Raw genomic sequence first — 24669 nt, 5'->3', positions numbered from 1 at the left:
CAACAGAATTTTCATTTTGAATTTAAGACTGTGCATTGGTACCTACTTATAAGTACCTAAATGTACCATAAACCCAAAAGCTCTTCTCAGAGCTACCCTACATCTAATCACTCACATTTATTATTTTTTCTCTAACTTTTTTCTCTAATTTTCATCAAACTACGCTCAAAGAGCGCTACCCGGTACGCGAACTGGAAGCTAACCGCGCAAAATTAAAAAAAAAAATGTTTTTTTCCCTCACATATGGTCCTCCTCAGCCACCCTCAGAAAACCTAGGGGGTCAAGATACATCTACCGTGCCCCCTTCTACCCATTCTGAACATTATTTGCCCTTCATCTTGTATCTTGATTCGACCGAAACACAAAATGGTGGACTCCCGTAACGCTGCTGGTTCGCGGACCGGAACGCATACCGGGAAGCGGTCCAATATAAAAGGTGGGAAAGTAATTCACAGAAAAACGACTGGAGACACTCTCACCAAATATACATTAGCTCATACTACATAACAATCCCTTTCATTTTCACAAATTTGATTGAAATTCCATTTAGCCATTAAGCCTGTAGACCTCTCTAAATACCGTGAGGTAAATTACTTCACAAAACACATCTAAAGTGTTGGAATTGACAACCAATGAAAATGTTACTTTCATTTTCAACTTTTATTACCTGACATTTGATTGGTTATATACCTGAATATATATAAAGGGAGAGAAGGAAACACAGCCATTTTGACTGCTACTTCTTGTTGTACATTACATTTGAATTATCACTAAACACTTTAACTTGTTTGTGAAGGTAAGTTGTTATTTTTAAAACTGAAGTATATTGTGCACTATAAGTTAATATGGTAAACTTTTTCTGATAGTTATATACTATCCCTCTGTAGTAGTTATAGATTTAGATAGACTTCTCTGTTATAGTTATGGATGGAGTTAGGCTTCTCTTGGTTAAATCACATACACTTTTTTATAGTCCTACTTCCACTCTGATACTATACACTGCCAAAAGATAAATTCACTGATAAAAACTGCCTATCTAAAATTAATCCCAACAGTGCCCTATCTCTACTAATATATATTTTTTAATCCAAATTTCAGGCAAAATGGAAGGCGAACAGAAAGTTGTATTTAAAATTGAACTGCAAGAGAGCAGCCAAGAAAATGAATTTATGGATGAAAGTAGGGACCAGGAACTACTGCAATGTGTGGAAGCAGTGGATAACCTCCTTAAAAATGAGGACATTTTACACCCTCAAAGACTAAGAAGTATATTCAATGAGAACTATGAAATTTCTGACAGTGAAATGTTAGAAAGTTTAATAAATTATGAAACACAATCACAATAAAAAAAACATGCTTCAAAAAAATAAATAAATAAAAATAATCAAAAAAACAACAAACAATTAACATACAGTATTTGAAAAGTCTATCATTCTTTTTTCCTTATAGTACGCTACCCAGAACGCTTTCCGGTTCGCGGACTAGGCGCTTCCCACGCGAAAAAAAAAAATTTTTTTTTTTTTTTGCCCTGCTGGGCCCTTTTAAAACCTCCACATTAAACCTAGGGGGTCAAGGAGGATCTACTATGCCCCCTTATGGTAATTTCCCCCTTTGTTTTGGCCTCCTCTTGTCTCTCGATCCTACCGAGAGACAAGATGGCGGCCGCTCCGGACTGTTTAGAATGTTGACAGACACCAGAGAGCCAATCAGCTTCGCATCGCAAAGTTCCGTTACGCGAAAAGTACGCGAACCGGAGCGCTGCCCGGAGCGCTGTTACAGATATATATCTTTTTTTGAACGTTAATTTCTCAAAATCCACTGGAGCACATATATTGAGACCTAGCAAAGGCACATCGGGCTAACAGTCCCTACAATTTTGCCAAGTTTCATGCAAATCCATTCAGCCGTTCGGGCTAAAAGTGAGGCCAACCGCCCTATGGAAATTAACATTGGAAAAACGCGTTTTGGGACCCCCCTTTTTTCTCAGCCCCCCCTTGACGAACCCCCCCCCAAATTTTCAGGGGCTGCTCAGAAACAAAATGTGCCATTTTCCTGAAAATTTCAGCCGATTCCGTGCACAAACGCCAAAGTTATTAGACATAGAATTTTCAAAAATCCCATAGGGAAAAAATCCTAACTATATATACCTACTGGCGACCGCCAGTAGGTAATATATATATATATATATATATAGTCTTATTTAAAAATGTATTTAGGTGTATGATTATAATAAGTAGATGTTTAGGATTCTAAAAAACAGTTATAAATACAAGACATTCGTGTCTTATCTGAATCTACGTGCAGGTTGTATCATCACATTCTTTATTCTAGAATATGTTAAATTGGCTGATGCTTCCTCAGTCGAGATATGTAACAACACTTACAAAGTTAGAGGAGCATAGGGACATCTACAAGTGCATATGTTTTGTTATTACTGGTTATAAATGCATACTTTAGAAGTCTCCCACTATCTCTGCTACAGAAAACATTTCTTGAAGTTTCTGCTTGCTATTCTGATTCGAGCATGTGAACCTATGAAGGATACCCCAATACTGGTTGGTTAAGAAAATATGTTCCTTACCTGTAACAGTGTTTATCCAGTATTGGTATCTTTCATAGATTCACATGCAGCCCACCGTCCTCCCTGTAGAGGCTTCCCTTTTTTGTGTTATGGGATACTTACTTCCCACTAGTGTTTTGAAAATCTGAGGAAAACTGCCTCTGTTAGGAGTGTTCTAGAGGGTGTTGACAGCAGATTGGTTGTACTTGACATTTGGTCCTTTTAAAAAAAGGACATAGGCTATCAAATTCATGGCCTAGAGCCATTATAGCCTATGGTATTTGTTAATTACTGCTTGATCATATTACCGTGGGACTACCATCTCAACAGCGGGCAATGATACAAGCATGTGAATCAAAGAAAGATACCAATACTGGATAACTGTAGGTACAGGTAAGTAACTTATTTTCTTTCTTGCTCTCACCCCCCTCTGCTGTCTCCTGTTTCTCTTTCACATTACCTCCCCCACATTATCCCTGTTGCTTTCTCACCCCCACCTCATCCTTTTGACTTACCCCACCCCTTCTGTCTCATTTTTTTCTGTTTTAGGATACCACTAAAAAAAGGTAAAATAGTCGCCATGTAATGGCATATGCATAAAAAGGCAGTGAAATGTGTGTGTGTCATCTTTTGGTGTGCATTTTTTCTCTTTTTGCCTCAAAAAAGCATTGAAAATACCAAAAAGTCGGCATACTCCTTTCAACATGAAAGGTTTGATAGGTTTGACAGTACTTGCTTTGCTCTTATTGTTAAACACTCCTCTAATGAAAATGCAGATAATTGTAATAATTGTGCAACAGTAGTTCTGCCTTAACGCTCACTCTCAATTTCTCTCTGTCTTTTGTTCTTTTTCCCTCCCTCTCTATGTATGTATGTGTGTCTATATGTGTATGTGTGTAAGTATATACCTACTGGCGGTCACCAGTTAATAGTTATATTTAGGATCTAGTTTCCATAGGAAGAGCATTTTTTGTTTTGCTAATAACTTTGGAGCCACTTGACGAATTGTCACAAATATTTCAAAACTAGTTTGCCACTCACTTGAGCTCCTCTCTGGAAAATTTCAGGGTAATTCATCAAGCAGGGGTTGAGAAAAAGGGGTGCCCAAAACATGTTTCCCCATGCTATTTTTCATAGGGATTTTAGACTCAACTACTGCCTGAACCGCTGAACAGAATTACGCCAAATTTGGAAGAAAGTTAGAATCTTGATCCAGAAAGATAGGGTTTTTTTTCATTTTGGGTAAATCTGTTCCGTTGTTTTGGAGTTATTAAAGAAAAAAGATTTATGTATATCTATGGTATCCGCTGACCCATGGGCCAACAGCAATGCTGTGATTGGTTAGCCACAACCTGACAGGAAAGTTGTGCCCGCCATTTTCTATATTGGGACTCAGTCCCCCTCTGACACCTGGGACTGGTTGGAAGAATCGGGCCTACTGTCTGGGCCAAGACCTCCTGGGGCAGATGAACTATGGATGTTGGGCAGGAGACAATGTTGACGAAGCGGCCGGAACAGACCCCGGACAGGAGTCATGGCAACCTCCACCCCTCCCAACCTGGAACAGAGACAGGCTGAAGGACAAGAGGTGTTCCACATGGTGGCGTCATTGGGGCCACTAACCTCTAATCCTGATTGCCTACATAGTCCATCGAGACTCTCAGATACTGGCGACTCTGCGTCATCCAGACTGGACGGATCCGAAGAATATCAAATGCCAGAAGTCGCCCCGCAAACGGCGGATGGAGTTATATGACTCTTAATGAACACCTGTAACTTGAAAACAACAACCGCAAGTATTTACAGCACTAACACTGTATTGCACTATGATTGATGTCCTAGTCAGTCACCTACTCCTTACAGGCAGCATGCGCTGTCACACATGCCATACACATCGCAGCGAGCGGCTCCCACCTCAGCTCGGGCAGCACATCGCGCGCACCGCTCACATTACTCTTAACGCCACGGATTGGCACAGGGGATACCAGGTTACACCCTGACACCAAGGGGAAGCCAGACACACACTACATATGTGTCACAAGCAGCCCCACTAGACGTCACTCAACCATTAAGTTTTTTCTCTATTTTTAGCTCCTACCTGGGCCCCACAGTTTGGACGAACACCTCTTTGGTGCTCGCCCCCGCAGTTAAGCGTAATTTAGCTTGTTTTCCATCTACCCTTATTTTCTTAATGTTGCTGGATTGGAATCAATGCACACGCCACACACATCATGATGCCCCACCCCTCCTGCTCAACCTGGTCTGCCAAACAGCTATACTATGGTACAGGTCAACATAATTATGTGTGATGTGTGCGGTACACACACGCCAACACGCAGATACTCCATTTAAGCCTATTTACGGGGCAGAGCTGTTGACATTGCGTTCCCACAAGAGACGCACATGTTGCAAGCAGAACTCGTTTGGCTACGAGGTAGATGGAGGGGACACATATATGGCACAATCTACTTGGCCCATGCGCGGAGTGTTCTTGTCTGGGTAAGAGCAGGAGTCCCATTCGTCAGTGAAGAGATACTAGTTGACCCGGAAGGCAGATACGCATTTGTTAGCGGAAGACTCATCGGCCAGCCGATTCTCCTAGGCTCCGTTTATGCCCCCAATATCAACCAGTCCGCCTTCCGAGATAGCCTCACAGGGAAACTTGCCAATTGGAATGGGGTCCCCTAGCTCATCGGAGGAGACTTTAATTTAGTGTTAGAAGTCAAACTGTATAGATCATTTCCACCTCTCACGAGGACTACTGCAGCGTCTAACCCGCGGACCCTCACAGATTTGGCTCACATACTGGGCACTAATAGACATATGGCATGCTGCTAATCCCGATACTCGGATCAACTCATATTACTCAGCGGTACACAAGTTGCATGTGTGACTAGATAGGATTGTAGGGACCCCAGAGCTGCTCCCCCTGATGCACCATACTGAATACTTAGGCCACACACACTCAGACCATAACCCCCAACTCCTAAACTGGGAACATGGGTGCCCACACACCCCAGCTGGAGATTACAAACCTCGGTACTCGTGGACCAGCCCTTTCGCTCGTCACTGGGAACAGCTAGCCTTGAATAGTTTGAACTCAATTAGGGCACAGCCGGGAAAAGCTAGTGGAGTGGGAGGCCTTCAAGCTCACTGGGCATGGGCACTGTCTGGGCACGACCTGGAAAATACGCAAGACCCTACAACACGACCTCACTAAAATAGAAACACAACTATTACGGTAGAGGTGCATGGCGAGGAAAGGGGTAGGGACCACCATCACATAAAGACATTACGCACACAACACGCCGAACTGCTGGAGCGCCTCTGCTGCCATTACTATGCAGCACACACAGCACGCACACACGCCACCACTGATAACGCGGGATAGCTCTAAGCCTGGATAATCAGACAGGAACATACCCACGCGCTCATAAGCACCCTGCGGGCTGACACTGGTCTACTAGTGCACACACAACGTGATATTCACGCAGCTCTGACACACCACTAAAAGAAACTATACCAATCCCACAGACTACAGGACCCAGACACCCTCTCATCCTTCCTCGACCGGATACAACTGCCTGAGATGTTGCCAGAACATACAGAGCTCCTATAATGCTAGGATATCCTTAGAGGAAATAAGGGAGGCAATCTCATCACTGGCAACGTCCAAAACCCCGGAGCCTAATGGCTTCCCTGCCAAATAATAAAAGGTGTATTAAGTAACATTGGTGCCGCACCTACATACCCTCCTCGTGGCCTCGGTAGATGCGGGGCGCCTCCCCCCTCACTCTGCGAGGCACATCTCATTTCTCTGCCTAAGCCCGACAGAGATCAAACCAACATGGGTTTGTATAGACCCCTCGCCATCCTCAACTCCGATTACAAAATACTGTCTAAAATTCTAGCGAACAGACTAGCGCAAGCAGTGCCCTCTCTGGTGCATGCAGATCAAAATGGCTTCGTACCGTCCCGTAGTACTTCACTTAACCTACGGCGCTTCTTCCGAGTGGCAACCTACTCCACATGCGAATGGCCGCGGGCGGCCTGCCTTGTACTTGACCTTGAAAAGGCTTTCGATTCCCTTGAATGGGACTACATGTTTGCGACCCTTGAATGGTATCAGTTAGACCCCACCTTTTTGCAGCTGACCCAACTACTCTATACGAGCCAAGCGATGAGAGTGAGGGTGGGCCCTTATATTTCTGAGGCCATCCCAGTGCGACGAGGCACGAGGCAGGGCTGTCCGTTGTCCCCTCTCCTCTTCACACTGGCGATGGAGCCACTTGCTGAGTTCTTGAGAACCCAAATACAAGATGGCATTTCGCTATATGCCGACGACCTGTTGATATATTGCAGGGACGTCAGTCAGATCCCGGAGGACTTGGGCCGTGTACTGGGAGAGTTTGCAACTGTATCAGGTTTAAAAGTTAATGCTGCTAAATCCAAGCTGTATGCCTTTGGAGCAGGAGTCTCAGATCCAGGATTTGTGCTCAATGGGGAGAGAGTACAATGGAGCCCAGACACGTTTTGTTATTTAGACATACGAGTCTATCGGTAACCACAGGACATCTTTGACTGCAACTTAGGCAGGGCTTTAACAGCCATTCGCTCTCAGATGCGATTCTGGAGCACACTCCCCCTGGCAGTCACGGGCAGAGTGGCACTGGTTAAAATGGTGGCGTTACCACGGCTCCTGACCTACTTTGCCAACCTGCCTAACTATGTACCAGTTTCCTTCTTTGCCCAGCTAGAACAGAGAGCTAGGGACTATATCTGGAGTCCCAACCGACACAGGCTAGCGATCAAGAAACTATTTTTACCTACAGATCAGGGGGGTCTAGAGGACCCTTGCTTTGAGCACTACTACCTCGTGGCTTAACTTCAATGGATCGCCAGATGGTTTGCAGATTGGCAGCGCAGCAACACAGCTTTATCCGTCCACCATACACTCTGCTACAGCTCCTTAGGCTCCACCCTGGAGCGTGCACACGTCCTCCGGAACCTTTATATTTGAACGTGGTATAAAGTTGCTATCGGCGGAGCTTCTACCTAACGTGACATGTCACACCTTACTCCCGCCCTCTCCTTTTGGAAGTCACCCCCAAGTGTCCGACGGTATGCACAGCCGCCGACTTGCACCATTGGCACAAAGCTGGGATACAGACTGTAGGTTATCTCTATCATGAGGGCTCACTGATTCCTTATGTGACACTAGCAGCAAATGAGGAGCTTCCCGCAGTACACTTCCTCCTACATTGCTCGCTGGTGACCACCCTTACAGAGAAATGGGGTGATCTAAGCACTGAACCACAAATGCACCTCACCATCCAATATCTGCGTGTCATGGGACAGGGGCAGACACCTGATACGTTGGTTTGCCGCTTCGCTGCAACACCACGCAGCAATTAACCTGACCCCCTCAGACGTAAGTGGGAGCATGACTTGAGACATCAATTCCTAGATAAAACCTGGACACAGATACTGGCCAGCCTGACTCGTATCCCACGAAATATGAGACTCAGACAAATAAAAAACTTTATTACACAACATACATACTTAACACCAGCTAACATTAACAGATATTTCCACCGAGCCAACTCTGCCTGCCCCCGATGTGCAGCTCTCGATGTAGACCTAGTGCACATGCTCTGGGGCTGCCCCAGCCTTAGCACCTATTGGACAGGGTGGCGGATGCACTCCATGCCTGTATGGAGAGAGAGTTACCCTTTGAGTGGCAAACATATCTACTACAAGTCTTCCGTAGGACACGCAGCACTAAGGTCACTTCCCGGTTCCTAGATCTGGGCATTGTCACTGACAAACAGCTAATTACGAAAAGATGGAAGGCGTCAGATCCCACACAGGTACAGGTTTGAAGGTGTTCCACCATTGTGTAGGCCAAAGCAGAGGGCATAGCGAGTCCTATTTCTTTTCCCTTCACTCACCCTTTTCCCAAAAAATCCCCCCCTTTTTTCAAAAAGTTTCTTAGCACTAAGATCCTCGTTCCTCCTTTGATATTTATGTAGAAGTCAAATAATCACTGTTCTGTACTTGACAATATTACAAAAAAACAAAAATCTTTTTTTTAAAGAAAGAAGTAAACAATTAAAAATAAATGTACTTGATTTGATAGAATCTAGACTGAAAGAGTGGTCTTTGAAATTGAGATATTTACAACTCATTTCTTCTTGTAATCTCACGATCAATTGTGCAGTACTGGCATTTTGTTTATTTATTGTTTGTTTATTATAGCATTGGCGTAGCCTTACTGCGCTCAAGCCAAAACCCTTGTTGTTGTCTCCATGGAGACAGAAGCAACACAGGCCACTCAATGTATGAGTCACAGTGGAGCTGTGCTCATGAAGAGCTGGTCTCATCATAACTGCGCCGCTCCGCCCACACGTGATTAATTCCCCGCCTGTATGGGCAAATTAATTAGTGGCTGGGTTTGTGACTAGACCAGCTCGTCATGAGCACAGCTCCACCGTGACTCATGACGAGCTGGTTACCCCCGCAGGGAAGGGGTTAATAACCTTTCCATCCCTCTACATCCCCATACACGTCAAAGTGGCCTTCCCCCTGGCACTACTAGGGGCCCCTTGTATAAATGGAGGGAGGGGGATGCCTTATGTCATCTGATCTCTTTAAGCGGGGAGAGCTGCTTACCTTTGCGGACTGCCCTTTTCAAGTTGCCGCCCACAGAAGAGATAATTACTCTCAGCTCAAACATTGGGTGCAACAACCCCAGGAGTGGCTGGCTGCAACGAGGGAATTACTCCCAAATGAGACATGTGTGAAATCCGGCATTACAAGTATGAGCTGCATATCATTCCTGTACTCTCTGCTCTTACAGATGGGTCCACGGTCGACTCCACGACGCAGACAGTTTTGGGATGCCTTGCCGCCCACTCCCATAGGGGAGAAGCAGTGGGGTTCCTGTATAAAGATATTGCCAAACACAACCGCTCCTTGTTTCTCAGGGAAGCCCATTACAAAATTATGTATGAGTGGTATCTACAACCCCAGAAATTAGAGAGCATATTCCTAAACAATTTAGACAAATGTTATGCGGGCTGTGGACTTCTGGCAGACTTCTGTCATATTTGGTAGAACTGCCCCTCCATCCAACCCTTCTGGAAAGAAATCCTGGTCCAAATCAAATTGTTCCTGGGATACCCACTCCCAGAAATCGTAGAACACACTTTCCTGGGGGTACAGTACCCTAGTCTGAAATACGAAACCCATGGGGACCGCTCCATTATGTGGCTATGCCTGGGGGCAACCAAGATGGCAATTTCTGCAGCATGGAAGAAAGCAGAGGCTCCCTCCCTCACCCAATGGCATGCCAGGCTATGGAGGGCCCTGGCCCTTTAAAAGATGACAGAAATAGTCGAGGACTCACTTAAGGGTTTGACTACACCTGGAGCCCCTTGGTGGGGTACCTGTCAGAGGGGTTGCCCCTGTTTGCCTGTGAACCCAGATTGTATGCCCTCCACCTTTTTTAGATATAACAAACTGTGACCACCAGTGATCTTACTGGCAATGGGGGGCCCCTGAGTCCAACAATACATACCTCGAGAATGGTCCCGCTCCCCCTCCTGGGATTGACATGGGAGACCCCTGGGACCTTCGGGCCCCTAGGCGGCACACATCCTGCATCATTCCCAGTCACACTTGGAGTATTAGCACGAGACACCACAGAAATCTTTAATGGTTTTATTTTTTCTTTGTTTACGTATTTCTTTAAAGTTGTGTTTTTTCTTGTAGTTTCCTTCTTCCTGATGGCTCTCGAGCACAGACTACAATTGCATTCTGTAAGCAATATACCTGGAGCGCCATAAGGCTGGACATACCTTATGTGAGCTTTGCTTAAGTACAAAAGTTAGGCTGAGAACTTGTGGAAATGCTGTATTTTTATATTTTAGATACCTGTAAATCTTGGCATCTGAACTGTGCTTGCTTGAGCTACATCGGTTTTGTATTCTTGTAAAAACCAATAAAAAGACTTTGACAACATTTTTTTAAATTATCTTGTAATCCTACAACATACGTTAGACCAAAATTAATATGTAATAACTGAATCATGGGCAGGCATCATATTAAGCTAATTACTATCAGACCTGCCAACGCACATGGTGCCACTGCGTGTCACGCAATTCCGACTCCCTTCAAGCGGTCACCCAGCCGCGATCACACTGTGGCAGGGAAAACAAGCTGAAAACCAATCAATCAATCAATCAATCACGGCATTTATAAAGCGCGCTACTCACCCGGGAGGGCCTCAAGGCGCTGGGGGAGAGGGGTATGTTACTGCTCGAACAGCCAGGTCTTGAGCTGCTTCCTGAAGGAGAGATGGTCTTGGGTTCGCCAAAGGTGGGTGAGGAGGGAGTTCCAAGTCTTGGCTGCCAGGTAGGAGAAGGATCTTCCTCCGGCGGTGGCTCTGCGGATGCGTGGTACGGTGGCGAGTGCGTGGCTGGTCAATCGTAGCTGGCGAGTGGGCGTGTAGAAGGTCATGCGGTCGTTGAGGTACTTGGGGCCCAGGTCGTGGAGAGCCTTGTGTGCGTGGGTGAGGAGTCTGAACGTGATTCTCTTGCTGACGGGGAGCCAGTGCAGGTCTCTCAGGTGTCCGGTGATGTGGCTGTGTCGAGGGATGTCCAGGATGAGTCGTGCGGAGGCGTTCTGGATGCGTTGGAGTCTTTTTTGGAGTTTGGCTGTGGTTCCGGCGTAGAGGGTGTTCCCGTAGCCCAGTCGGCTGGTGACGAGTGCCTGGGTGACGGTCTTCCTGGTTTCAGTGGGGATCCATCTGAAGATCTTGCGGAGCATGCGCAGGTTGTTGAAGCATGAGGATGATACGGCGTTGACTTGTCTGGTCATTGACAGGGAGGAGTCCAGGATGAAGCCCAGGTTGCGTGCGTGGTCTGTTGGTTTGGGAGCGGTGCCCAGGGCCAGGGGCCACCAGGAGTCGTCCCAGGCGGAGGGTGATGATCCCAGGATGAGGACGTCCGTCTTGTCTGAGTTCAGTTTAAGGCGGCTGTTCCTCATCCAGTCGGCGACGTCTTTCATCCCTTCGTGTAGGTTGGCTCTGGCGGTGGTGGGGTCGTTGGTGAGGGAGAGGATGAGCTGGGTGTCGTCGGCGTAGGAGATGATGTTGAGGTTGTGTTGGCGTGCGATGGCTGCGAGGGGGCTCATGTAGATGTTGAAGAGGGTTGGACTGAGTGAAGATCCTTGTGGTACGCCGCAGATGACTTCGGTGGCCTCGGATCTGAACGGAGGGAGGCGGACTCTCTGGGTTCTTCCGGTGAGGAACGAGATGATCCACTCCAGCGCTTTCTCTCGGATTCCGATGTTGCTGAGGCGCTTCACTAGTGTGCGGTGGCAGACAGTGTCGAACGCCGCAGAGAGGTCCAGGAGGATGAGGGTCGCTGTTTCCCCGTTGTCGATCAGTGTTCTGATGTCGTATGTGGCTGCGATTAGGGCGGTCTCGGTGCTGTGGTTGGCCTGAAACCCAGACTGTGAGGGGTCGAGGGATCCGTTCGTCTCGAGGAAGGCGGCAAGCTGTTTGTTGACGATCTTCTCGATGACTTTGGCCGGAAAAGGAAGGAGCGAGATGGGACGGTAGTTCTTGAGGTCGGTGGGGTCCGTCGTTGATTTCTTCAGGAGGGCGGTCAGCTTGGCGTGCTTCCAGCTCTCCGGGAAGGTGGCAGTGTGGAAGGAGGAGTTGATGGTGTCTCGGAGATGGGGTGCGATGATGGTGTCGGCTTTGTTGAAGACGTGGTGTGGGCACGGGTCGGTTGGTGATCCGGAGTGGATGGAGTTCATCGTGCGGGTGGTGTCTTCGGTGTTGATCGGGGTCCTGTTGCGGAGGGTGGTGGTGGCGGGCATTGGTTCGGTGGTAGGGTGCATGGTCTGTGCGTCGAAGCTGTTGTGTATGTTGGCGATCTTGCGGTGGAAGAACGAGGCGAGTGAGTTGCAGAGGTCTTGCGAGGGAGTGATGTTGTTCTTTCCGGCGCTGGGGTTGGAGAACTCTTTGACGTTGCTGAAGAGTTCCTTGCTGTCGTGGGCGTTGTTGTTCAGTCGTTCCTTGAGTGCCGTCTTCTTGGTGGCGCGGATCAGCTGATGGTGCTTGCGGGTGGCGTGCTTGAGGGCGGTCCTGTTGTCTGTGGTCTGGTCGAGCCGCCAGGCTTTCTCGAGGGTGCGGCAGTTCTTCTTGGATTCCTTGAGTTCGTCGGTGAACCAGGGGGTTTTCTTGCTGCCGGGTCTGCTGGGAGGGTTCTTTAGTGGTGCGAAGTCATCGGCGCAGGTGGTCAGCCACTTGGTGAGGTTGCTGGCTGCTTCATTGGGGTCCGTTGTGCTGGTGGGAGTGTTCTGCCTGAGGGAGGCGGTGAGCTGCTCGGCGGTGATCTTGCTCGAGCTTCGGCGTGGGACCTGTTGCGGGTGGTGGTGGGTCGTAGTTCTTCTGAAGCTGAAGTGGACACAGCTGTGGTCGGTCCAGTGGAGTCCGGTGGCGTGGCTGAAGGAGATGTGCTTGCTGGATGAGAAGACGGGGTCAAGCGTGTGGCCGGCGTAGTGGGTGGGGGTGTTCACCAGTTGCTTGAGTCCGAGGTTGGCGAGGTTGTCCAGCAGGGCGGTGGTGTTTCTGTCGTTGTTGTTCTCCAGGTGGAAGTTGAGGTCCCCTAGGAGGATGTAGTTGGCGGAGGGAAGGGCGTGCGGGCTGATGAAGTCTGCGATGTATTCGCTGAATTGTGTGCGTGGTCCCGGTGGTCTGTAGATGAGGGTGCCTCGGAGGGTGGTCTTGGGGTCAGCGTGTATCTGGAACTGCAGGTGTTCGGCGGCTGTGAAGGTTTCGTCTGAGTTAGTCGAGATGCGGATGGTGTTCTTGTGTACGATGGCGATGCCTCCTCCCGTCTGGTTGATGCGATCCTTCCGGGTGATCTTGTATCCGTCCGGGATGGCTATGGCGATGTCGGGCGCTGAGGAGGTGTTCATCCAGGTTTCAGTGAGGAAGGCGACGTCCGGAGCTGTCGCGTCGAGCAGGTCCCAGAGTTCCACGGCGTGCCTGTGGACGGAGCAGGTGTTGAGCAGGATTCACTTCAGGTGGTTGCTGCTGGTGCAGTAAACAGTGGATTTTCAGCTCGTTTTCAGAGGCAGTAAACAGCCGATGTCCATTAAGTTGTGTGAAAACACCCCAGGACATCAGTGACGGCCTCAATGACCCTTATTTTTAGTTTTTAGGGAGTGGCATAGGGTCTTGGTGAGGGGCAGAGTGCCTCTTAGTTATCTCTCTGCAGAAGACCCCGCCCCATCTCACATTGTAACATTCATTTGTAAGTTGACAGCTATGTACTACGGTGATTCGCATAATCATGGGAAGTGTATTACATAAAGGTGTTTTGTAAATGGGCAAAAAACAAAAAGGATTCTAATCTGCGAACAAACATCTGTGTCTCATTAAAAGATCTGTAGAAATAAACAATGTGATTGTATCCAAACAAAATAATAATTAATACTAAGCGTGATAAGGACTAAAATAGAAAGGCCCAGACCCTTTCTATAATAGAAAATTGGAGTTATGAATGCATAAAATCTAACCTAACTAAAAAGCAAGGAAGTGCTGCACAGACCTGCATACCTAGTGGTTTAATCTGATGGTGGAATTCCACCAGAATGCCATTCAAGAAAATAACTTGACCATATTATTCACTTGATTGATAACGTAATTATTACAAATGAATTTTTGGTTGTATATAGTTTTCAAAATGTATAAACTTTCAAACATATATATATGTGTGTGTGTATGTCTATATATAGATGTGGAGAGATGTGGTGCAGCAGCCAGGGCAGCTGACTTCAGAGCACAGGGCTCAAGGCTTCATCCCCAGCTCCGGGGGCTGCTCAGCTCCGCACCGTGTGAATCTGGGCAATAGCTCACTTAATTTTCACGGCGGCCCCCAGCACCTTGAAACCCGTAAAGGTGAGTAGTTTGCGCTTTACAAATACAGATTTACATTATATATATATGTTTTTTTTTTTTACCTAATATTGGTTGCCAGTAGGTAGTTATGGTTAGGCCCACGTTTCCATAAGAAAAGCATTTTTTGACTATAACTTTGGCGCAGTTTGGTGAATCTTCACGAAATAAAAAAAACAAAAGTGCACCAGTGATTTTTGTTGTGCATGGAAAGTTTCAGAGTGATCCACCAAGTGGCTGCCAAGAAAAAGAGTGGGGTAAAAAAGACTGTATTTTCCAAGTTTTAAACATGAGTACAGCCCGAACCGCTGGGTGGTACACAAAATTTGGCAGAAAGGTAGATTTGGTTACACAAATCACGCCTCGTTATTTTGTCTAAAGCTGTTCAGTCGTTTTTGAGGAATTACAAGAAATCCAAATGTGTTTATCTGGAATTGTAGCGGCTTAGCGAATAATAACAAGTTTGTGCAGGGAAATGCAGAGCTCTGATTGGTTGCCAACACTGCAACCAAGAAGTGTTGGCAGCCATCTTGGGACTCAACTTCAGCGGAGTGCCACAAAAAAAACATAAGAAAAGAAATGGGGGCAGGGTAGGAATATCCTGACCCCAACAAATTGTGAATATGCGGCAAAAACATTTTAAAAACGTCAGGCGCCGGGTGCTTGTTTTCTAAAGGCCACCAGGAGGGCCAGGTCCAGGGGGCATTTTATAGAAAAAGGAGGGGGCACATGGGTCCCCCCTCCTGAGGCTCTTTGAGCCTCAGGGGCCACAATCTCCTAGAGCTTTGTTTTTAATAATGGAGGGGGTCTGTGCAGGTCCCCCTCCTGGGCTTCTAGAAGCCCCAGGGACCACCATCTCCCTAGGGCATTTAAAACAATTGGTTGTGGCCCCATGGACCCCCCCCCACACTCTGGGGACCACCACTACTCTGGGCGATTCTTCTTTTTTTAAGAAGGAGGGCAGCTGCGCGGCACCTTTTTCTGGGCCATTCTCAGCCCTGGGGACGACCGCCTCCCCGGGGTGGCCCATGTATACAGAAGGAGGTGGGCCATGCAGCCCCCTCTTGGTGTCATATACCGCCCTGGGGACCACCACCCCCAGAGCCGGCTCCTGCTATGTCCTGGGGTACCCACCTCTAAGCCTTAGTTGTTTGCTTTTGCTTAGCTGGAGCTTTCACAGCTCCCACCTAGCAGATGAAACAGATTCCTCTTGAACACGGGGAGCTGCATGCCAGCTCCAGCAGGAAGTGGGGAGCCAGCTCGGACCGCAGGGGCCATGCGGCTCACCTGCGGTCCCAGGGGAGTGAGGAGAAAGAGGCAAAATGAGGATCAGCAGCGAGCAGCAGTGAGCAGAAAGAGGCAAAATAAAGGTCAGTAATGAGCAGAAGGAGACAGAATAAAGGTCAGGAATGAGCAGCAAGAGGCAAAATAAAGGTGACAAATGAGCATAAAGGGGCAAAATAAAGGTGAGAAACGAGCAGAAAGAGGCAAAACAGAGGTCGGAAACCAGTAGCAAGAGGAAGAATAAAGGTCAGAAACTAGTATAAAGAGGCAAAGTAAAAGGACAGAAAAGAGTAGAAAGAGGGAAAATATAGGTCAGAGGCTTGCAGAAAGAGGCCAGTAATGAGCAGAAAGAGGCAAAATAGATGTCAGAAACAAGCAGAAAGAGGCAAAATAAAGGTCAGAACCCAGCAGAAAGAGGCAAAATAGAGGTCAGAAATTAGCAGAAAGAGACAAAATAGAAGTCAGAAAGGAGCAGAAAGTGGAAAAATAAAGGACAGCAACAAGCATAAAGAGGCAAAATAGAGGTCAGAAGAGAAGAGGAAAAAGTCAGAAATTGAGTAGAAAATGGGCAGAACCCACTGAGGCATTCATGCAAGCAGTTACAGAACAACTCACGGTCACTCACATACTAATTCAGACACTCATGCACCTACTCAGAAATGAACTCAGAGACAAACACCCACTCACAGACCCAGTCAGACAGTCATGCACCCACTTACAGAATCACTTACATAATATGTGAGGTCTTTCCAGACCTCACATATTACATCACATCACTCATAACATGTTCAGGGACATCACTGGTGATATCACTGATGACATCTCAATTGACATCACTCATGACATCATCTACAGAACCACTCATACCCCTTTGCAACTTCTCATACACCCACTCACACTCCCACACAACCACTCACATACCCATTCACAAACCCGTATAAGCATTCACAGAACCACCCACTCATCCATAGAGCCACGCACACACCCACTCACTCACCCATACAGTCTCTCGATACAGCCCCTTATTCACATATACAAGCACTCTTACATGCATACAAGCACATAACCACTTATAAACCCATTCACACATCCACACAAGCACTCCCACATCTGCTCACTCCCCCATATATCCATCCACACATACACTCACTCTGTAATACAGCCACTCACACACCAACTCACATGATCAAACACCCACTCACTCATACATAGACACTTACACACCCAGTCACTTATTCATACAGCCATTCACCCACTCGCTCACCCATACAGTCACTCACACATCCACTCATCCACCCATGCAGCCACTCACATAGCCACTTACACACCCATAGAGCCATTAACACACCCATTCACTCACCAATAGAGCCACTCACTTAGCCAATCACTCATCCACACAGCTACTCATACACCACTTATTCACCAATACAGCCACTCACACACCCAGTCACTCACACACCCACACACACATGCATACACATAGTCACTCGCACAGTATATATTTGAAGCAGTATCACTCATGAGTAGTACACCTAGTATGCAAATTTAACTTTTGTATTACCTTAGTATATATGTTTAACAATCTAAGGGCCAGATGTATCAAAAGGGTTTTACCCATTCCGTGCCTATGGGAAAGTGTGTTCATACATATGGCCCATAAACTCTTGCAAAATACTTACACTCACTGGATGATGTTATCAGTGATGTCACTGACCATGTCATGAATGATGTAATATGGAAGGTCATACGCAGTGCATTGCTAGAGCATAAGTTATAGTCCAGGGGACTCATGAGAACTTCTTGACACGTGTCCGAGGGGCGGCCGACACAGTGGTTAGAAGAAAGGCAGGCACAGTTGCGGTTTGAAGCCACCAAGTCGTGTTTGCAACAGACGGTGACCAATTATGGGAAGATGATGATAGGAATATACATTTTAAAACAAAGCTTGATTGGAAGTATTCCCAAGCACCTATAATCCCATGGTGCTCGCCCCGTGGAGACAAGAAGATATGAAATGTTTTTTTTTTTAAAACAGATGGTTTCTTGTAAAGGGTCCATTTCGATAATTGGATTCCATCGTGAACAGTACTCTGCTGTTTATTGAAAATTGAGAATCAAGTACAAAGAACAACCTAGTTCCATTAGTGCATGAGTCCCCTGGGAAACGAAAGTTTCTATCTGACAAGGTCCTGAGGAAGGTGGTTCGTCTCCACCGAAACGCGCGTTGACCTAGTGCGGAATCTCATGTCATCATTGAGATTCAAATTTGGGCAGAGATTTTTTCTTTGTCACACAGAACTCGTCCATGTACAGATATAGCGTGAATGTATTTTGATGAGAGTATGGTTGGATGGTTTGATTGTTGAGTGATTGTTTTGTATCCAGGGGTGTTTTTTGTAGATTGTTTTTGCTTCCTACTGTGTATTCGATTTAAATTGTGCATTTTTGATAGTAAATTTCTGAGATATTTTATGATGGAATGTGGCATAATGAGAAAAAAAATACATTTTTGATATAGATAAAGAATGAAATAAATGTCTTTAAAAAAGGTTTTTCTACAAAAAAAAGAAATAAAAAGAAATGTCTTGAGAAAATGAAAAGTATAATGTACTGTTTTTTGGTTGTCACAAATGTACTTTAAAAACTGACTTTGAAGAATCTTTTTTGAAGCACTATGGTCAATGAGGGAAATTCCATATTTCTGTATTTATTCATTCCCCTCTTTCCCTGACCAACATTATTTTTGAGGGGTCCCTTCACTCTTGCTATTTGCCCACTTTTATCACACCTATAGCACTTCAAATGTATAAAACTACTACTGAATTTTTCCTTCCTTACAACATTTTTCTCATTTACTTTACTTCTTGTGTCTGGTTTTTTCCCATTAACACTTTGGACATTAATATCCTTTGAGTTATCCTTTTTTATGATTGCTACACATTTTAGAGAATGTTCCATTCTCTTTGCTACAGCTACAGCCTCATCAAGTGTGGGTTCGGTATGTAACCATAGTTCATCCCTTTCTTTATCCATGTTATATCCTAAAATAAATTGGTCACATATATGTTCATTGGTTAAACTTTCAAATTTACACGATGGTGCTAATTTCCATAAATCAGTCAAATAAGATTCCACTGTTTCTTCCACTTTTTGCATTCTTTTCTCAAAATGATATCTTTCTAAGATTGTGCTATAACGTGGTTACATCAGATCTCAGTCACATATTTGCTTCCAGCTTCTTGTGATGAACGAAAGGTTCGGATGACAGCAATACCTTCTTCGGATTACGGTAAAGTCTGAATGTTTATTTTTAAAAGATGCACGCTCAGAGTTAAATTTTAAAATATAACTCACGCACCCAGCATTTGTTTTGACAAGCGTTAAAGTCAATGAAATGACAAAATCCACAACTAGTAACACTAGTAATCTCTGTCATCGAGTGAGCCACATCGAAATAGCTCCTAGCCTATATATATTAATACTGCATAGAATTGTTGAATTAAAGGTATAATCTCTCACCAAAATAAGAATGAAAGTCCATAGGTGTTGAGACCCTCTTGAAGATGATGAAGCTGCCGACTACGCCAGTGTAATATTTTGAAGATAATAGTCTCTCAGACACAGATCATTTTTATTTTGATAGAAGTTTATTCCTAACAGAACATCTCATCTAGCCAGGTTGTCAGATCAACTGAACTCGGCTTCAATGAATAAAACCATGAAATATGTATGTTCTAGATTGCAATACCTCGTAACCATAGAATGAATGAAAGAGAGAGTAGACAGAAAGAGGAGACACAACAATATCATAGAGAAGAGGATATCATATGCCTCTTAGTCAGTGTGACCATATTGCCGGAAACCGACGTCCCTGTAAATGTTGATTTGCTTAATTTTCTTGGGTTTCTTTGAATTTGTCTATGAGGCCACAGACATCTATGGTCTTATCAGTGGTTTTGCAGTATGTCCTGTTACATCACGCAAGATGTATTAATTGGGATTTTGCTTCTGCTACGAAGCTGGTGCTTGTACTTCTGCAGGCTACTCTACTCTGGGCTTCACTGTGCTAGCCTCCAGTTCATCTATGCATTTGTTTTAATTATGGCCTCAATAGGCTTTAACAAGTGGATAAGACTCTGGTGCTTGCTGAACTTGAGTATGATTTCCTCGATTCACCTGACATGAATGTGGGTGCAAATGATGGAGGCAGTTGAGCTGCTACTCTTGTCACTGTTGATTCATTAGCCTGCTGAAACATTGTATAAGAACTGTCCATACTCCTAGATTCTGCCATTTCCTGGTTGTGGTGCTCCCTAACCTCACGATTACCCTCCACCAATTGACAGATTTGACTCTCTCTCTCGCACTGAGTTTCACCTGCAGGGGGAATAACTCCAAACTTCAACTCTCCTCCTTGAAAAGGTCTAAGCTTGGTAATTAGTTTTTGGAGCCCCATCACTGAACCCATCCAATTTCGTAATGGTGTGTTCTCTCTCATCTCATGTAATCATGTATTTCCTTTCTGTGTTTTCAAATGGAAAAGAGATAGAATACTTGTGAAAACTCCATAACAGGAATTACTTCCATGTTGGGAGGGATTACTTACTCTATATTGTATCTTCCCAATTTTTGTAGTGGCAGACATAAGTTTGTTTTTGTTCCTGTCCAATAGCTGCTGTTTTTGGTAGTACCTGCGTCTTCTATCCGCAGAGAGTGTGAGTCCTCAGGTCGTATGGCTTCGTCAATTTCAGTAAAAAACAAAGGAAGATGTTAAAACTCATTTGTAAGTCTGCATCAGCTCTGCCAGTTTCTTTCAAACACTTATATATTCAACCTACACCCAACAAACCATTCCATGATTCACTTGGGATGGAGACCAACAGACACTGATGTTCAGATGCTGGCTCAGTCCCCCATGAACACTGCTGAAAAGGCCAGCAAGAATCTACACTCCATCATGGACCCTTCAGCATGAGTGCATCCTAGCCGTCCCCAATGGGGTCTCAATACAAAGGCGAGTGTGATAATAAAGCAGCAGCCACTTTCCACTGTACCTGCAGATCACCTTCGGCAGGTGGACTCTCAGACACCTAGATCGTGGCCATTCTGCTATGATCAGGACTGCTGCTGAAAGTGCTCAGCAGAACTCAGCAAGGGATGTTTATGAATGTGGTATGAACACTGATAAGGAATGCGATAGCGCCAGCGTTATTGCACGGGTTGTAGCATCTCCGAGGAGCGGACAAACTAGCGCCCTACACCACCTTCATCCCCTCTCCCATCTACCTACCGCACATGCTGGGTGGCTGGTGGGATTCGCTGAAGATTTTCAGAGTTCTGCAAAGAGAAAAATGGGGCCTCTCACTGAGCTGGCGAGCCCATGGCGGCAGTGGAATTTCGGCAGAGGGACATTACTGTTGCTTCTCCATTATTGTCTAAATGAGGGTCTAACTTCTCAGCATTTGCAGTACCTTCATCCAGGTATGGATGTCAAGTTGAGTCTGAACTTGGAGACCAAAATAACAAGGCCCCTCATCAACTCCAAAAACAGCAATGGCAACTTGACATAAGGTTGAACCTTTGACTTTCTGTGACACTGAACTTCAACAACTATCTTAGAGAAATCTCTGTTGGAAAGTTTTAGACTCTCACACATACGTTCTTTCCTTTAGCCCTTTCTTCATTCAGTATGTTTGTTAGGCGATAATATCCACAGTGATGAGTTACACGAGGTAGCAACATTGTTCACTAATTCTCTGCTATCTAAGAAAAAAAGCCTCACATAAAATGTCCATTACAGACTTTAAAAACTTAGGCGGTGGACGTATGTTTTCATCTCTCTGGTGAGAAATATTGTACTTGTGGTTGTCTGGCAATCTCGGCATTCGGCTCCTTTTGCTTAAATGATGTCTTGTTCTCACTCCCCAGTTAATAATGCTCCCTATTAGGGAGAACTCAGTAAGGTCGTTGCGAGGTTCATAAGAAGCCACTCACCCACTTCATTCGTCTTTCTAGCCTTATAAATAAAATAGATTGAGGTGCTGCTCTTTCATATCAGACGTGGAAGAGGAAGAAAAACACATAAACGCATTAGAGATTCGTTAAAACAGCAGGGAGTTAGATAATGGATTTCATATACTGTTTGCGGAAGTAATTGAGTTTTTTCACAAATCAAATTGCCTGAAGGGTGTTCTTTTGCAGCGGAACGTACATGCCGATTATTATTATTAGTCAAGATGAAGAATGAGAAGTCTGTCAGTGTCCCGTGTCTCGCGCACATTATTTATTTTCAGGAAAGGCTATGCCATTCCATTAAAACTTCATAATGTGTGATTCAATTAGTGATGTACTAGGGTGAAGCTTTGACTGTATTACTGCTGCTCCATATTATCACAATTAATCCTCATTACAAATGATTAGTCTTTCTCAGAATATAATAAGTCGCCTGCCATCTACATTTCCACTTGCATCACTTTCTTCCTTTAATCTAAAACTAATGTCAGTGCTTAAAAGGAACCTGGGTCATGCAGTACTCGCTGTACCACCAATGCATATGACAGGGCAGGAGAGGCCTTTTATTTCACCGGGCATGCCCCACTTGGGCTGGAACTCTTGGAAACTGGGGGCTGCTCCTGGGGCCTCTGTCGCTTTCCCCAGCTCCCTAACAGTAATTGCAACGTGCACGTGGAGGCTTCAAGAGACAGAGAAGTGAGGAAGGGAGTGAGGGGATATGATCAGAGAGGGAGAAGATAGAGAAAGTAGAGCGAGTGTGTGAATTGATGGATGGAAAGTGAGAGATTGCTCGAGGACATAAAGGAAGGGGGCTGTTTTGAGCATTTTTAGCCAGTGTTGAGTTGAGTTCCGCAGTCCACCCTGGTTCAAAAGGTGCTCTATCCGTCAGTAAACGTATTCATGGAAATTCCGTTGACAGATTCAATTCACAAACTAATCTTGAGTGGGTAATGTAGTACTCCAGTAGTACTATTCACTTACTACAAAATGTATCTCACAAACCTCCAGCTGGACCCCTTTGTTTCTCATGTAGTTTTGGTACAGAGATTTCCACCTCAGTGTCAGAGATCTTCACACATGTAGGTATACATTTTTGTAGTAAATATGGGAGGGAGAGGGGGAGTTGGTCCATGCATAGACTGTATGTGTCTGTGCACGTGTATATGTGTATGTAATGGAAACCCAACTGCTTCAGCCACAGATGCTTACATTGTGGTCTGACAACCTGGTGTTGATAGGTATCCCCTGATCCAGCAGGACATACAAAGACATACATTATGATGGTATGGTGATGTGTTGGAAACACAGTATAACAAACACACAAGGTGATCTACTGGATGTCAACACATTGGCTAAAGGAAATATTCTTCTGCTGCCATTCCAATGCCATGTCATAGCATTAAGACAAGTGGCAAAGGACACCACAGTCAATCTTTGAATACAAAAATGGCATGACAGGTGGATGTATGAATGTGCGACATAAACCTAGCCTATCTCTTTTAGAGAGATAGATATGATTGACCAAACCCCTCAAGAAAGACAGTATATCTCCATATGGTACACGCCCATATTGTATCCATCTGTTGTGTGTAGCTAATCAAGGTTTTAGTATAGCACAAGCAACAAGCATAGAATCGGTGGCAGGAAGTAGTGACAATATTATTGTTGCCTTCATATAAATGCAGGAATCCAACAAGATATATGTAGGTCACCTCACCCACAGTTAGCGGCATACTTCATCATTGGTGACCTCGCTTCACAATGGTAGGTAAGCGCTACCCTGGCAGATTCTACCACTATTAGGGAGTTCCTGAGAAACAGTTCTGGAGAAGAGCAGGAATCCAAATGTTAAGGTTTTCCCTTTCAATAACTGTGTATCCTGCATATGGTTAAAACAAAGTCATGTGTGATTTTCGGATGAAAGCAATGAATCAATCATCCATCCAACCTGGCTAGCCTACTCACTGCAGGTTTTAGTATCGCCCAAAAGGTTGGTAGCCTTCATCAGGGCTGTTTTTTATCCCTGCCTAATATTGCATGAAGTTATACATCAAAATGAGGTGTTGAGATGATCATACTTGACCGGTCACTTTGTGAATGAACCTGCCAGCCAAAAAAAAATTGTTGTGAAAACTTGAATATAATCACCCCACTGCTGGGAAAACTCACATACATTATTTGTGTACCAAGGGAGATGTGTGTGCAAATACACTGTAACACAGCAAACAGTGATCACATAAGTGTTTTGACATTAGCTCATTTCACTAACTAACTCTTCATTTGGATTAGTCTTGCTACCTGGGCATGGAGAGGGGGCACTTCCCTTACAATAATAAAAATATTAACATAAACATTGAGTCGCTCTTGCAAGCTGATATCAGAAACACACATGGTTCTTGTTTTCATTGGCACTGATTGATACATTTGAATTAACTGACAAATCCCACTGACCGACAATTGTTGATCCATTCACTATAGTGTAATGATTATGTCTCTCAATACCTTATGAACTTCAGTTGCAGCCAAGCTAGACGAGGAATGGTTACGTCGCTGTGTGCAGAGCTAAAATATACCTAATGCTATGGAGTCGCTACCAGCAATATTGCTTATTTACGCTTGATACTCTCCTGAACAAAACAGATGTTAACAGGTTCCAATGTTCGCCCAGGATAGATATGTTCTGGTGAGTCATGTGATATGGCTAGTCATTGCAATTTTTCATTTTTCTTATAAATGTATGCCATACCACAGTCTAGTGGGGAGTACCGACAAAAACACAAGCTGCATGTGCAGAGCTTACTGCTACTATTGGGTTCATTATATTGTCAAAGGTTTGTAT

Source organism: Lissotriton vulgaris, chromosome 3_1 (genome assembly GCF_964263255.1).
Source record: "Lissotriton vulgaris chromosome 3_1, aLisVul1.2, whole genome shotgun sequence".
Classification (NCBI taxonomy): domain Eukaryota; kingdom Metazoa; phylum Chordata; class Amphibia; order Caudata; family Salamandridae; genus Lissotriton; species Lissotriton vulgaris.
Note: the sequence above shows the minus strand (reverse complement) of the source record.